The sequence below is a fragment of the Macaca thibetana genome, chromosome 2 (genome assembly GCF_024542745.1).
Source record: "Macaca thibetana thibetana isolate TM-01 chromosome 2, ASM2454274v1, whole genome shotgun sequence".
Lineage (NCBI taxonomy): Eukaryota > Metazoa > Chordata > Mammalia > Primates > Cercopithecidae > Macaca > Macaca thibetana.
The window spans coordinates 117,169,471-117,185,740 of record NC_065579.1 but is presented as its reverse complement, the minus strand read 5'-3'; the positions used below and the strand labels follow the sequence as shown (position 1 = coordinate 117,185,740).

The following is a 16,270-nucleotide window of genomic DNA, read 5'->3' as shown; positions in this document are numbered from 1 at the left end:
CCAAAAGGGCAAGATTGTTTGCTTTTTAAATTATCACTGACTTTTCAATGCTTAGAACAGTGCTTGGCACATAGTGATGCTTAATAAGTGGTTGAACAGGTGGGTGGATGGATGCATGAGTGGATGGATGGATAGATGGATGGATGGATGGATGGATGGATGGATGGATGGATGGATGGATGGATTAGGGCTTCTGAAATTTGAACAGTAAGTCCTGATGTTAAACTTTAGAGAGGCTTCATTAATGACCACCTTGTACAAAAATTACCAGGAGGGGGAAATGTCTTTTTTTCCCCCTATGGTATTTCTTTCCTGTCTCCCACCTTTGGATATCTTCTCCTTTCCCCATATATTTTTAACCAACATTCCAGAATGATGACTCTGTCCTTCTAAACCTTCACCAAAAATCCAGATCTCTCAGTAGTGCAGATGTCAACTGAGTATGGGTAAAGGGAGACATTAGGAAATAAGTGACTAGAAATTGATGTTTAGCTTTTTCTAGAAGCTTCTTAGAACTCAGAAGTCTCAGTCAAATTGTGAGGGCTCTGGGGACCAAATACAAATGAAGAATTTTAGTGAAGTGAAGGCTGTAAGGTCTGCTCTGGTCCTTTATTTATTTTATTTTTTTTCATAATCAAAGAGACAAGCTTCCAAAAGATAGTCTTTGAGGTGCAAAGACTTGGAATGTGCAGCTTTTGTGTCTCCCCTACCATCTTGCCGTCTGCTTGGCTTTGAGTACTGGCTTCCGTGGGGCATCTCAGATCACCTCAGTTGCCATCTGCCCCCCACTCACAATCATGGGTGTGTTCTCACTCCCAGGATTAGTTTTCTCTCTAGCCCTTCGGTCCCTCCCGACAAAACTCAACTTGCTCTTTTCAGAAGACTTGTCCCACATTGCTCCTCTGTCCATTTCTGCTCATGGATTCTTGGCTGCCCATGCTGGGAGTCACGTGTGTCATTGTCCCTTCTCTGCTGATGTGTCAGAGGCCCAAGAGACTGATTCAGCATATCTACTCTTCTCTGGGCTTTGCACCCAACTTCAAATCCACTTATTCTTTGAAAGGAGGTTTGTGTAAGAGTGACTTTTGTATTTCTAAATGGCAGTGTATCCATGGAGTATGCATTCTGACAGGGCCTCAAGTTGTTCCTGCTAGTAGATTCACTGCTCTTATATTTGGCAGCAGCCAACTTAGCTGCAAAAGGGCTGGTGGCTTTCTCTGCTGTAAGCCTTCAGGAGAGCAAACATTCCTGAGAGAGATTGTGGAGTCTGCCCTAGGACGAGCCTCCCAGTTATGTTTTATGTGAATATAGTGGTACTTGTCCTCTTACCCCAGAAACATACACTTCCTGCAACACAAGTTTGGTTGCTTATCTCAGTAGATCTCATTCATATTAGCAGCGAGAATCACAGATAATGAAGCAAATTATATCCTAATAGCATCAGCCCTAATAGTATCTTTTTAAAATATAAATGTACGAGTCCTAAGATATAGGTAATGACTAACACTTATTGGATAGCACTTGATTGCCAAGCCCTATGATAAGTCCTTTATATATTGTCAAAGTATATTTTTCACAAAGTTAAAAACATAACTCATATAAATATCTAATGAGCCATTATCAAAGGTTTATTTAACTCGTTAATGAAGGAACTAGCAAGATGGAAAAGCTGGTTCAAAGAGCAATAAATGATGAGAGATTTATATAGGCAATTAGCAAAGGAATGCAAAAATAAGTTTGCTGAGTTATATTCAAAATTGGTTAATGTTTATTAGATCAGTAATACTATAATTTGGGGGCTCATCTTTTTTCCACTAGACAGAAATCATTTGCAACTTATCAGTATTCTACAAGTTAACTTCTAGCTTCATAGAGTCTGGACCTAATCAGTAGAAAAAAAGTAAGTCAAACAAACTTAGAGTTTTTCTGGAGAATGAGAGGACCTCATTCTCCAAACTTTTTACACAATGTCCTTCATCACAAACTAGGTGACACGTTCATCTTTTATTTTTATTTTCAAGTTTAATTTATAATTTTAATTTTCTTTGAGATGGGCCTGTTACCCAGGCTGGAGTGCAGTGGTGCCATCATAGGTCACTGCAACTTCAAGCTGCAGGGCTCAAGCAATCCTCCCATCTCAGCCTCCAAAGTAGCTGGGACCACAGTCATGCACCACTATGCCTGGCTAATTTTTTGAAAAAGTTTTGAGGTATGGGATTTCGCTATGTTGCCCAGTCTGTATTTTCAAGTTTTGGATCATTTTTCTATTTGGAAAGTACCTCTGGGGCCAGGCACAGTGGCTCACGCCTGTAATCCCAGCATTTTGGGAGGCCAAGGCGGGAGCATTGCCCGAGCCCAGGAGTTTGAGACCAGCCTGGAAAAAAAAAAAAACAAAAACCCTATGAAATAAAGTACCATAAATTATATGTGCAAGGGGCTGCGGTAGCCACTAGCCCTGAGTTCAATGATGAATCCTTTCCAAACAAGCAAATACTCTCAATGACAAGAAACTGCATCAAATGGCAACCTAACTCATTTTTAAAGTGTTCAAAATAACAGAATTTTATCTTTATGTTACCCCTGAATCTGCTTTACTGTACCATCTACTGTCCCCTAGTTTAGTCTTCTAAAACTGCATTGAAAAATCTAGTTTCCTTCTCACTGAATGCCACTGACATTGTATTGAGGAGCTTCGTGGAGGTTGGTCAGGTAACCTACATCTTCTTTGGACCTTATGTTGGAAAACTGGTCACAACTGTAGATGTTATTGATCAGAATGGGACTTTGGTCGAAAGACCTTGCACTCAAGTAAGGAGACAGGCTATGCCTTTCAAATGCGTGCAGCTCACTGATTTCATCCTCAAGTTTCCACACAGTACCCACCAGAATTATGTCCCACAAGCCTGACAGAAGGCAGACAACACAAAATGGGCAGCCATATGACGGGCAAAGAAGATTGAAGCCAGAGAAGGGAAAGCCAAGATGGCAGATTTTGATCATTTTAAAGTCATGAAGGCAAAATGGGGAACAGAATAATCAAGAATGAAATTAAGAAGCTTCAAAGGCAGCTCTCCTGAAAACATCTCCCAAAAAAGCACCTGCTATTAAGAGTGCTGCTGCTAAAGTTACAGAAAAAAAAGATGACCGCTGAGCGCAAGAAGGCTGCAACCCAGAAGGTTCCTGCCCAGAAAACCAAAGGCCAGAAGGCAGTGCTTCCTTTGGACTCTCAGAAGGGTCAAAACACTCCAGCCCCAAAAGCACCAGCTCCAAAGACATTTGGCAAGAAAGCAAAAGAGGTTATTATAATCCCAGCACTTTGGGAGGCCAAGGTGGGTGGATCACCTGAGGTTAGGAGTCCGAGACCAGACTGGCCAATATGGCAAAACCCCGTCTCTACTAAAAATACAAACATTAGCCAGGCATGGTGGCATGTGCCTGTAATCCCAGCTACTTGAGAGGCTGAGACAGAATTGCTTGAACCTGGCAGGTGGAGGTTGCAGTGAGCTGAGATCACGCCATTGGGTGACAGAGCAAGATTCCATCTCAAAAAAAAAAAAAAAAGTAAATGTTCTTTCTGAGAAAGAAAAATCTAGTTTCTATTTCACATGAAGTTGCAGAATATTTAACTCATACTAAAGAGAATAGGAAATACCTTTAATCCTTTATAAAAATATACCATAGTTCAGTTCATTCAGCAGGTGTTTCTTGCAATGGCTCTTAACTTTGGCATATGTCAGAAATGCTCGTGAAGTTTCTAAACTTGTACATACCTGGGTTTCTATTCCCAGCCATTCTGAGTGAGTGGGTCTGTGGTGGGTGTACAGGTATCAATATTTTCTGCAAGCTTCATGGGTAATGCTGATGCAAGATAGACATTAAAGTTCATGCCATGTATCAATCATATAATAAATACCAAGAGTCAGGGATGAGGGAGTTCAGACTAAAGAGGTATCATTCAGGGGCTGGAAGGAGCCATCAGAGAGAAGTGATCTGAAGTAGTATTTTGATAGACAAACAAGATTTTGCCAAGTAAAGAAAGTGAAGGGAAAATGCAGAAAGGCTTTTAAATGGCATTAATAGCTTTAAAATGCATCAGCGGAGTTACTAAAAAAATCGACTTGCTAAAAAATGAAATTTGAACAATTGTTAACTAACCACAGGGGCAATGATCTCGACATTTCTTGCAACCAAATATTATAAGGGGGAAAAGGAGCTATCTCCGAAGTGATTGCAGTAATATTCCATGAAGCATCCCCACGTGTTTACCAATACATGAAATATACACTGTTTGTCCATTGATAGGACCAGCGGTGTCAGTCAACCTGAGGGAAGTTCAACCTCTCCACTGCTTCCAAAAGGAACCAAAGCTATTTCTCTGTCAAATGGAACGAGAGTCATTAAATCACTGATGCCTTTAAATTATCAATAATATAACAGCGGGAGAAGTGAGCCAATGATAAATATCATTTTAATAAGCCAGAACTCATCTGCGGGTGCAGAAAAGTCTGAAACCTCAGTACAATTCAGTCAGCTCATATTGCCATAAGACATGAGATGATGAAACTCAGAAATGCTGATGGCTTTTTACTCTTTCCTGCTTCTGAATATCAGGACAGGCTTGAGTGATAGAATTTTCTGTTCTTCCCTGGGCATGCTTAGGCCTGCATCATGTGCTGCTGTATTTGGATCCCTTTATAGAAGGTCTCCATGTGCACATGTGTGTGTCTCTTTAACTAATACACTTTATTTTTTAGAGCAGTTTTAGGTTTATAGAAAAACTAAGCAGAAAGTACAGAGTCCCCATATACTCCCTATCCCCCTACCTCCAACAGTTTCCCCCATCATTAACATCTTGCATTAGTGTGCTCTATTTGTTACAGTTGATGAGCCAATACAGATACATTATTATTAACTAAAGATCCTAGTTTACATTAGGGTGTGCACTTGTGGTTTTTGTATTTCCCAGTTTCAGATCACCTTGACTCTTTGTCCTGTTTTTACTCTCTGCTATTCTGGATCCTGAATGGTGATTGTTAGAACAACCAGTCAAAGTCTCCACATTCCTCCACATCCCCCAGCAGCCTGAAAAGTGACTGCCAATCACTTGTACCTCTTCTCCCTGTTCATGCTGGCACGATAAGGTTCTTATCTAAATCAATTTCAGTGAAGCTCATGGTCACAGTTTGTGAATGTTACATTAGTGCCACGTATAACCTGTACACAGACTGCATTCAGATTTTTTCAACTTTTTCTCTGGAAATAATTGCTACTGATAAAGTTCACTATTAAACCTTATAAGACCCAAGATGGTGTGTGGAGATTTAGTGATTTCATATGTTGCTGTGCTAGTATTTTAATCTGAGCTCCAGCCAAATGGAACAATCTGCAGTTTCGTTTCTAATAGCTGTGACTTTATTTTTGGACTCCTCTGTTGTGCATACTCAGACAGCCGCCTCTAATCCTTGCTTTTGGAGTTGGCAAGGTATAGATTGTAATTGACAAAAGAGATACTTGCTGTGTCCTCCAAGAAGGACCCACAGTTTCTCATCTTTGTCTTTCCTCACCTATTTTGTACCCTCAACCTGGAATGCCCTCCTCATCTGTCTCTCACCTTTTCTCCCTACGGCCTTCCTCTTTTCCTAGCTATCCCTGTCTCTGCAAACTGAGATTCTAGATACTATTCAGGACCCTCCTCTCTTCAAATATCACAGCAAGCCTGAAACATTCTCCTGATTCTATGCTAACCCCCAGAACTCATTCTTATTCCCTGATTCTGCATGTTCTTTTTTTTTTTTTTTTTTTTTTTTTTAGGGAGTCTCGCTCTGTCACCCAGGCTGGAGTGCAGTGGCACAATCTCTGCTCACTGCAAGCTCCGCCTCCCGGGTTCACGCCATTCTCCTGTCTCAGCCTCCTGAGTAGTTGGGACTACATGCTCCCACCACCACGCCTGGCTAATTTTTTGTAGTTTTAGTAGAGATGGGGTTTTGCTGTGTTAGCCAGGGTGGCCTCGATCTCCTGACCTCGTGATCCACCCGCCTCGGCCTCCCAAAGTGCTGGGATTACAGGTGTGAGTCACTGCGCCCGGCCAATTCTACGTGTTCTTAAACCATGTCACTCTCCTTTGTAAAACACTTCAATGCTTTCCCACCATTCTTTGAATTAAAGCCCAACTCCTCAGTTTGGCATGCAAGCCCCTATACCGTGTTCTGTTCTCTGCTTATTATATTCTCATGCTATTTTCTCCAAGACTATACCCTAGCACTCTCCTCCTGACTACTACCTTGCTGGTAGTAGATTCACTACTAGCAGAATCATGGATTCACTAGAGCAGTGGTTCTCAAAGCGTAGTCCACATGCCCCTGGAAGTCTGCAAGGTGATTTTCCTAGTAATGCCAAGACATTATATGCTTTTTTTTCTCACTATGTTAACATTATCAATAATGATGAAAAAGCAATGATGAGGAAGACTGCTGGTACTTTTGCACAAACCAAGGTAGTGGTGCCAAACTGTACTAGTAATCATTATATCTCTCGTGGCCATGTACTTCCTGCTTAAAAATGGCCAACTTCACAGAATACTTTCCTTGATGAAACCATAGAAAGTGTTAATTTTATTAAATGTTGATTCTTGGGCACATACCTTTTTAATATTCTATACAATGAAATGGTAACTACATAAAGCACTTAGGTAGCATGAGGAAGGACAATGGTTGTCTCATGGGAAGGGACTTGTCTGACTGAGTTTCCAACTAAACAAGCCTTTTTAAAAAATCGAATATCATTTTTACTTGGAAAAACAACACACAAATGTAGGTATTTCATAGATGTTTTCTATAAAGTAAATGGAGAGAGCCTGTTATTTCAAGAAGAACAACTGACAATATTTTTTGCCAATAATAAAATTTGAGATTTCAATCACCATCATAATCTGGACAGTTTCTTAATACCTAAAGATTTTTTTGATATCAGTGGCAATATTAAGTCATATGATTTTTTTATGTATTGTGTGATGAAATGTGTGAACATTTGGAAAATTAACATAACTCACACAATTCATTTTTGATATGACCAATGTATGATTTTTTAAAAATAAAACCACTTATGGGCCAGGAGCAGTGGCTCATGCCTGTAATCCCAGCACTTTGGGGGGCCAAGGTGGGCAGATTGTTTGAGGCCAGGAGTTTGAGACCAGCCTGGCCAACGTGGTGAAAACCTATCTCTACTAAAAAAAAAAAAAATACAAAAATTGGCTGGGTGTGGTGGTGCACGCCTGTAATTCTAGCTACTTGGGAGGCTGAAGCATGAGAACCACTTGAACCTGGGAGGCAGACATTGCAATGAGCCGAGATCACACCACTGCACTCCAGCCTGAGTGACAGAGTGAGAGACTCTGTCTCAAAAACAAAACAAAACAAAAATAAAATTAAAAAACCACTTATGGGTAAAAGATTCATTCCAATAGCAAGACAGATCAATGGGTTTTAATTGAGTATAGAAAGTTCATTGATATAGTGTCTGATTTTTACATTGCATCTAACTTTCAAGAAAATACCACCACTGGGGCTTTGGTATAGTATCAGGAACACTATCCCATTTATCTGAAAAGGCTTTTACAGTATCTCTCAATTTTCCAACAACCTATCTGTGGGAGGCCAGATTTTCTTCATATACTTCAACCAAAACAGCATTTCACAACAGACTGAATGCAGAGAAAGAAATTAGGATCTAACTGTCCTCTACCAATCTCTAAAAGATATTTGCAATGCTATAAAATGTTGCCAGTCTTCACTATTATTTTGTTTTGGAAAATATTATTTTCATAAAAGGGTATTATTTCAGTTTAATATATGATGAGTTTATTGGTTTTTTTTAACAAGTTAGTATTTTAAACTCCTCAGTTTTAATATCACTATAGTATTTGTTAACAGCTATAAAACAACTTACATAAACAAAACCTCTTTGCAGTCCTCAGTGATTTTTAGCAGGGGAAAGAGACTTGAAATCACAATGTTTGAGAATGATGGCAACTTGCCAACTAACTCTTAATGAGATCTTTGGCTCTAGAACTCCTTATCTGACCACATACCAGAAGAATCCTTGTGAGTACTGCCTGAGTACCTCCAACTTGGAAAAATATGTTCTTTTTTTTTTAAATGTTATTGGGTTCAAGGGTAGAACATTTGTCCTACTAAAGAACAACTTTTAAGAGCTTTGTGGGTGGAAGGGTGAAAAATAGACCTCATTCTCCTCTTCTTCCCCTTTGATCCTTTTCCTCTTCTCTTTTGATCTTCAATCCAATCTTTAGCCCCAACTCACCTTCTAGATGCATTTTTCCTATTTTTTTTCCTCTTCTACTAGATAATCGTTGGTTGGGAGAATCCCATCTTAATCAATGTTCAAATTATGTCTCCGAGTTCCTTTCCCTATAGGTCATAGAACTCTTTGTTAGATTATCATGTGGCCAACTTATAGGTCTTTATTCTTTCTCTTCTGCCCCAAAATAGATCTTTAGGAATAGCATGCTGATTGGTCTTTCTATTATTAAATAATTTTAAAATTGAGCTAATTTTTAAAAGTAATAATTAACTTATATTCAGCTGCTACCCTAAATTTTTAAAAAATTAACAAGAACTGTTATATATAGCAGACTTTGACATTTTTTCTAAAGAAGCACTTTGTAAAATGTGGTATAGATGCAAGAGGATGGAACATATTTATTTTAACTATAGTTACTACATAAAACTACATAAAGCTTATGGTTTCAGATATTATTGCTTAGAACAAGTTTTAGTTAAGAAAAAGAAAGTGATTTGATATATGTTTAATGCAAAAACAAAAAGTAAATAGTACAGTTAGTACATGGGGAGGACATACTCATGGGAGTATTACTTAAATAATTGAATTATTATTTGAATTGCTGAATTTTGGGAAGCCATGTTCCAAAGGGAAGTCCAGGGTGACAGCCTCATCGTAATTCTTCCCACCTTCAATATGTTTTTTCCCCTTCAACTTGCATTTCAGAATTACTCATTTATATTTTGCCATGATAAAGTCTTTCAGATTTTTTCTTCAAGCTAAATAAAACTCACTTAAAATGCCTTTTTCAGAGTATGTTATGTAAATATATATATAATATAAAAGCTGAGAAGAACTTTATGTAAATAAGTAAATATTTGGTTAAGATGAGGCGATTTCTAAATTTTCTAAAAGCAGGACTTCATTTAGAGTAGAAAATATTTGGTCTGGTTGTAGAAAGGGAGTATTTTATTTCTTAATAAAATTCATGGCCTAATATAAATTTTTGAAGTCTTCAAGAAAAAGAAATTAAATAAACATTGCCATAATATCTCTAGATTAGCTGATTATTTTAAGCACTTGTTGAGTTGACATTTTTCCAATTACCTATAATAAAGAAAAGCTTTTAAAACCTGTCTCCTTTTTTCCCAGATAATGATTTCCTTTTTAAAAAAAGAAAAAGCATGGCTTATATTAAAAATTGTAGGCCAGGCACGGTGGCTCACGCCTGTAATCCCAGCACTTTGGGAGGCCGAGGCAGGTGGATCACGAGGTCAGGAGATCGAGACCATCCTGACTAACACGGTGAAACCCCATCTCTACTAAAATTACAAAAAATTAGCTGGGCATGGTGGCGGGCGCCTGTAGTCCCAGCTACTCCGGAGGCTGAGGCAGGAGAATGGCATGAACCCGGGAGGCGGAGCTTGCAGTGAGCCGAGATCGTGCCACTGCACTCCAGCCTGGGCACCAGAGCGAGACTCCGTCTCAAAAAAAAAAAAATTATAATGTACAATGCTGACATTATACTTTAAGTAGAAAAGGACCTAATTTACGTATATAACTGGAACATCTCCGTACGCCCAAAGATATTTTTCTACTCACTGCTGCCTATGCTTAGAATGCAGGTATTTGAGATTCCTTCTTTTACAGTAAGCATTGCTTCCCCCTTCTTTCTGGTACAGTTGTTGTTGCAGTAGGAGACGTATTAGCCAATAAGCATCTTAGTAATTATGCATTCTTCCATGATTATTGTAAACCACGTGTATCCATTAGGAATGCATTTGGCTGCCAGTAAGAGAAAACATACAGTGACTTGAGCAAGTAGAAATTCGTTTTTTTCTCACTTAATGAAAAAGCCAGAGATGGGTGTTTACGAACATTTGTTCAGCCACCCAAAAATGTAAGGACCACATTTCTGTGATGCTCTTGGCCTTTCCTGGATGGTCATGAGATAGATACCATGGCTGTAGAAATAGATTTGTATTCTCAGCAGAAGAAGGGGCAGTAGGAAAGGAAAGGGTTATACCACCGAGTATGCTCATTTTCATGAGGATTTCAAATATTTCTCCAGAAGATGCCCCCAGTAGTTTTCTGCCTCTATTACATGGCCACCTATAATTGCAAGAGAAACTGGGAAGGTGGTGACTGGCTTTCCAGCCTCTAAAATAGAAGGGCCAAGAAAGACTGAGGTAAGGAATACCACATCAGTGATACCTTCAAAAGGCTGAGTGAATAAAAAAAGCATTGAAAGAAGATAAAAGATAAATGATAGGGAAAAAAATACTTCTTATATTGTTTTTATTATTGAGTCCTTACTCTATGCCAGATACTATATATTATTATATGTTTTATATATATATATATATTATACATATATAATCCCACCTAGTTTTCACAAAGACTCTGTAAAGTAGATATTGTTTTCCCCTATTTACAGAGGAAAAACCCAAAGCCAACTACTTGACCAAGGTCTCATAGCAGAGCTAGGATCTGACCTGAGCTTGCTCTGACTTCAACATCGCCCCTCCTGAGACCAACACTTAGAACATGTGGTTTTCTCCTCACTGTAGATCACATTTCACTTCTCCAGAATGCTTCAGTAAATTACAAACTGCCTGAAATGCAGTGGGGATTTTCAGGCCTTGGTTAATGAGGTAGATGGAACCAAGAATGCTTGAATAGTTCTAGCAAACGCTGCTACAGCACTTTCTTCTACAATAATCACCTTCCATCTTTTCAGGTTTTCTGCTTGGAATTCATTACTGCAATTCCGAATTCTGACCTTGATGCACAAGTGGTTTCTATACATATTCAATCCTTTTAGGTGGATTTCTATTTCAGGAGGATTCTCTCTGTAAGCAGCTCATCGAAGCTCATTTGTTTATTTAAAGTTGTACTGTCAGGTACTCTGGGCCAATTATTTCAGTTTATTCATGCAAGGTCACCTTTTGGGTTCAATCCTATCTAAGTCAGTTAACTTTTAACCAGAGACAAACTCTGTCCCACAGTTGATTCTTAGACTGGCTTTTGCAAGCTTCTAAGTAAGATTTTTATTCACTCATGCAATTGGCAAAGGGTATTAAGAAGTCAAAGATGAGTATGTGATTTCTGACTCAGTTGTGAGAAACTCTAGAGCTAAGATTGTGCCTTGATACTGTCATATCACCAGAGCCTAACACTGTGCCTGGTATACATTAAGCCCTTAATAAGCTCATGTATTCATTCAGCAAACATTTGTTGAGAGCCCACTGTGTGCATAGCAGTAAACAAGACAGATGTGTACAGCTATAAACAAGAAACACAATAGTGAACAAGACAGATAGGGTCCTTGTATTTGTGAAACATACATTCTTGTCAAGAGAGAGATAATGAAAAGTAGGTATAATTTTAAAATAAAGAAGGCCCTAAAATGCATCATAGGAAAATGGATAAATTGTGGTATACCTGTAAAATGGAATACTACCCAGCAATGAGAAGGGACCAGCTATTGCTACTCCTAACCACATGGATGAATCTCATCATGTATGATCGTATTGATATCAAGTTCAAAAACAGGCAACACTCATCTATGATAATAGAAGTCAGGCTAGTGGTCACTTTTGGAGGAAGGAATGACTTTGGGAGTATGCAGGAGCTTCTGGGGTCTGGGTAACGTTTATCTTGATGTGAAAGTTTGTTATCTGGAAAAGTTTACTTTGTGAGAATTTCTTATACTGATTGGGCATAACGGCTCATGCTTATAATCCCAGCACTTTGGGAGGCCAAGGCAGGTGGATCACTTGAGGCCAGGAGTTCAAGACCAGCCTGACCGACATGGCAAAACCCCATCTCTACTAAAAATTAGCTGGCCGTGGTGGTGCTTGCCTGTAATCCCAGTTACTCAGGAGACTGAGGCAGGAGAATCACTCGAATCCAGGAGGCGAAGTTTGCAGTGGGCTGAGATGGCGCCACTGCACTCCAGCCTGGGCAACAGAACAAGACTCTGTCTTAAAAATAAAAAAAAAAAAAGAAGAAGAAGAAGAAGAAAGAATTCTTCATACTCTGTGCTGATAATGTATATTTTTCTATGTACACGTTATAATTAAATAATTTTACCTTAGAGAAGGTAAGTGCTAACTGTGATAATGACTGTGCAGGAAATGCTCAGGTTTCAGGGCACTGTGACAGAGATTAGCTAGGGGAACATTACTGTAGACTGGATGGTCAGGGAAGCGCTTCCCAGGATATGCTGGCTCGGCTGAATCCTAAGGGGCCAGCCATGGGGAAAACCAGAAGAACATCCCTGGCGAAGAGAACAGCAAGGGCAAAGGCTCTCAGGCAAGAAAAGTCGGGGCACAGCTGAGAAGTAAAAAAGACACCAGTGTGCTGGCTACCAGAGTGAGTAAAGAGCAGAGTGGAGCGAGTCAAAGTCAGGGTACACCATGCAGGGCCTTGGAGGCCATTGAGTTTATCATCTGCCCCTTATCATTTGGCTCTTGTTTTTTGCAGGCCATTTGCTGAGATCTTGAGATATGTTACCTCATTTCCTTTTCATCTTTTTAGTAACTTTAGGAGGTCGGTTTTATCATCCAAATTTTTTAAGGAGGAACCAAGGCTTAGAGAAAGTAGCTTGCCTAAGGTCATCCAGCTTGGAAGTGAGTGGTATCACCAGGACTTGAACCTGCGTCTCTTGGACACCAAGCCTGTGCTCTCAACTCCTGACTCATGATTCTGCCTCTGAGCACTTGAGTTTAAATAAATAACTACTTCACCACATAAAACATGCACCCATAGGACTGTGAACAAAATGCTGAGAAAACAGCGACCTCCACCTGAGGAGTCTGGAAGGGAGTGCATGCACTAAATTTAAAGACGTGTACATGTGAAATGTCCCCAGAGGCAGGCATTCTCAAGGGAACAGTATGTGCAAACACTCAAAGATGAGAATTAGGGTGGGCACAGTGGTTCATGCCTATAATTCTAGCACTTTGGGAGGCCGAGGCGGGTGGATCACCTGAGGTCAGGAGTTCGAGACCAGCCTAGCCAACATGGTGAAACCTCATCTTTACTAAAAATACAAAAATTTTTAGTAGAGGCGCGCACCCATAGTCCCAGCTATTTGGGAGGCTGAGGCGTGAGAATCACTTGAACCCAGGAGGCAGAGGTTACAGTGAGCCGAGATTACACCACTGCACTCCAGCCTGGGCAACAGTGAGACTCTGTTTTTGTTTGTTTGTTTGTTTGTTTTTTTAAAAATAAAGATGAGAATGAATCATCACAGTAGCAAAGATGTATTTAGCATTCATTCTGTACTAAGTTCTGCAGTGAGTATTTTGCTTATCTTGATCCTCACAACAACCCTGTGAGGTCAATATTGGCCCCATTTTACCAATGAGAAAACTGAGCTTTAGAGAGGTTAGTCATTTGCCCAGGGAGACACGGCTAGTGAGCTGAGTAAATAAACACTAGGCTTGTTGAATTAGCGGTGAGAAAAGTAGTGAATTATAAACCAGTAGGTGGCAAAACCTAGACATAAAGTTCTGCCACTGAAGTCCATGCCCCCAACTCTCCTGCTGACAGCTTAATGTGACTAGGGAAGCAAGGGATGCTTTGTGTGGCTTTGTGATGTGTGTTCTCTGAACTTGACTAAAATTAATGTTCCTGAAGTTCCTTAGCTCCTTTCTCCATTGAGAGTTTTATATTCTGTAATTTCTTTTCTCTGAAATCCTGAATCATAATTTTATGTGCTTTTTTGTTTGCCTTTTCCTCTCCACTTAGACTATAAGATCCCTGAAGAAAAGCCCTTATTTCTTTTGATTCCTTAGTGCCCAGCCCTAAGAAATAATGGGTGAGATCAGGGGTTGTGTGTGTTGACCACTGAACGCTTAGTGTCTGGTGCAGGGCTGGGCAGAGGGTGGGTGCTCTATAAATTTTTTTTTTTTTTTGAGATGGAGTCTCGCTCTGTTGCCCTGGCTGGAGTGCAGTGGTGTGATCTCCCACTTACTGCAAGCTCCGCCTCCCAGGTTCACACCATTCTCCTGCCTCAGCCTCCCGAGTAGCTGGGACTACAGGCATCCGCCACCATGCCCGGCTAATTTTTTTAAAATATTTTCAGTAGAGACAGGGTTTCATCGTGTTGACCAGGATGGTCTTGATCTCCTGGCTTCATGATCCACCCGCCTTGGCCTCCCAAAGTGCTGGGATTACAGGCATGAGCCACCGCACCCGGCCAAATATTTCTTAACTAAATGAGTACCATGCTTATTTAAGGAAAGGTAAGAGAGATAATAGATTAGGCCTGGGTCAACAATCAATCTTGAACATTCATATGGTGTGTGCATAATTTTATTTCAATTACTTAATCATTTAAGACAAAAGCGAGGTCTATAGGCCTCCATTCCTCTCCTGCCCTGTCATCCCACCCTACTCCCAAAATCACACAAAGCTGGTATTGACACTGTTTTAGAAGGAATTCTGAGCAAGAAATCCTGTGAGATGCCTTGGTTGGTCCTATACTGCTAGGATTTGTGAACTAGATTAAGGCTGGTCTGCTTAAAATAAATTTATGTTATAGGTATCATTTTTATGAGCAAACCAACTGCTACCTAATATTTCAGTTCAAATGGTTTCAAGCACATAAAAAATAACTATGATTTTCTCTTCAATTTCACATATCAGTATCCATGGGTCAGAGCAGGAAAGCTTAAGCAACTTAGAAGTGAGTTTATTCCATGCTTTAGGTCTGAACTGGTCCAGTGCAATAGCCACTAGCCACTGTGGCTATTGAACACTTGCAATTTGGTTACTCTGAATTGAGATATGTTGTAAGGGTAAACGACACCAGATTCCAAAGGCGTAGCATTTTTTTTAACATAAACTGTCTCATTAATAATTTATATACTTATTACATGTCAAAACATTATTTTGGCTATACTGGGTTAAATAAAGTATATCAAAATTCATTTCACCTGTTTCTGTTTTTTAATGTGGCTACTATAAAACTTAAAATTATACATGTGGCTAACATTAAATAGTGGTGCCCTCGAATGTAACAAATATGAGTCTGATAACTTTCTAACCCCTTTTAATCTACCCTTGAGTTCACTCTTCCCCAACTTCTTCCAAAGATACAAAAATTAATGAAAGCACCCAGCTTCCATCTCTGTCACAAACAAAATTCTGTTTTGGTTTTGTTTATTGACTGAGTCAAAACTCATGCTGGCTTTGAGTCTCCTAAAGTGTTAAACTTTATTTTCTAATTATATTGACTCTAATGGTAAAATCACTTGGATTTATATAAAAAGTTTTAATATTTTAAAAGAACTCATTATGTTATTGAATAACTACAACTATCCCAGGACAGTGGGTAATTAGAATCACCACTATTTTCCAAGTGAGAAAACTAAGGATGAGATAAAATTTATTTAAACCCAGCCCTGATCCAGAAAGGCTGGCTCTTCACAGGTCAATGCAGAATATAAGTAGCTTTTCCCAGATGACATAGTGGCCAACAGAACTGGTACTGGACTGATCTTCTTACTTTTTCCACTCTAACAGTGGTTCTCAGATGTAATTTCTCATGATCAATTATAAAGCATAACTTTTTATAAAAAGTTTAACTTTTTCAGAGTTAAGTTTTTAACTTTTAAAACAGCAAAATTTTGGCTGACTTTTTAATATACATATTTTATATAAATTAGAACCAATGAAAAGATACCTGAAAATAACATGTCTTGCGTACACTCCATTCATTCATTCATGCAATCAACCCTGAGTGTCTGGCACATGTAACTGGCACAGTTAGCTATGCCCTGGGAAAAAAGCAAGAAAAGACACATCATGTAACAAATTTAATCATCATCAAGCAGTTAAATAAACAGTGTGCTGTGGAATCACAAAGCAGGAAGATCTGCCCCTAGCCTAGGGGCTGGGAAGGGCTTAATAAATTAGTGCTGCCTGCAATGATACCTGATGGATGGTGATATAGAACCAGATA

The 16,270-nt window shown here is 39.4% G+C and overlaps 1 protein-coding gene and 1 pseudogene across 13 annotated transcripts in view; both read left to right on the top strand.

Moving 5' to 3' along the window:
• LOC126947758 (60S ribosomal protein L14-like) overlaps positions 1-5,821 on the top strand; it is a 28,037-nt pseudogene extending 22,216 nt beyond the window's left edge.
• CADPS (calcium dependent secretion activator) overlaps positions 1-16,270 on the top strand; it is a 483,238-nt gene that overhangs the window by 90,973 nt on the left and 375,995 nt on the right. The gene's annotated exons all lie outside the window — the stretch shown is intronic.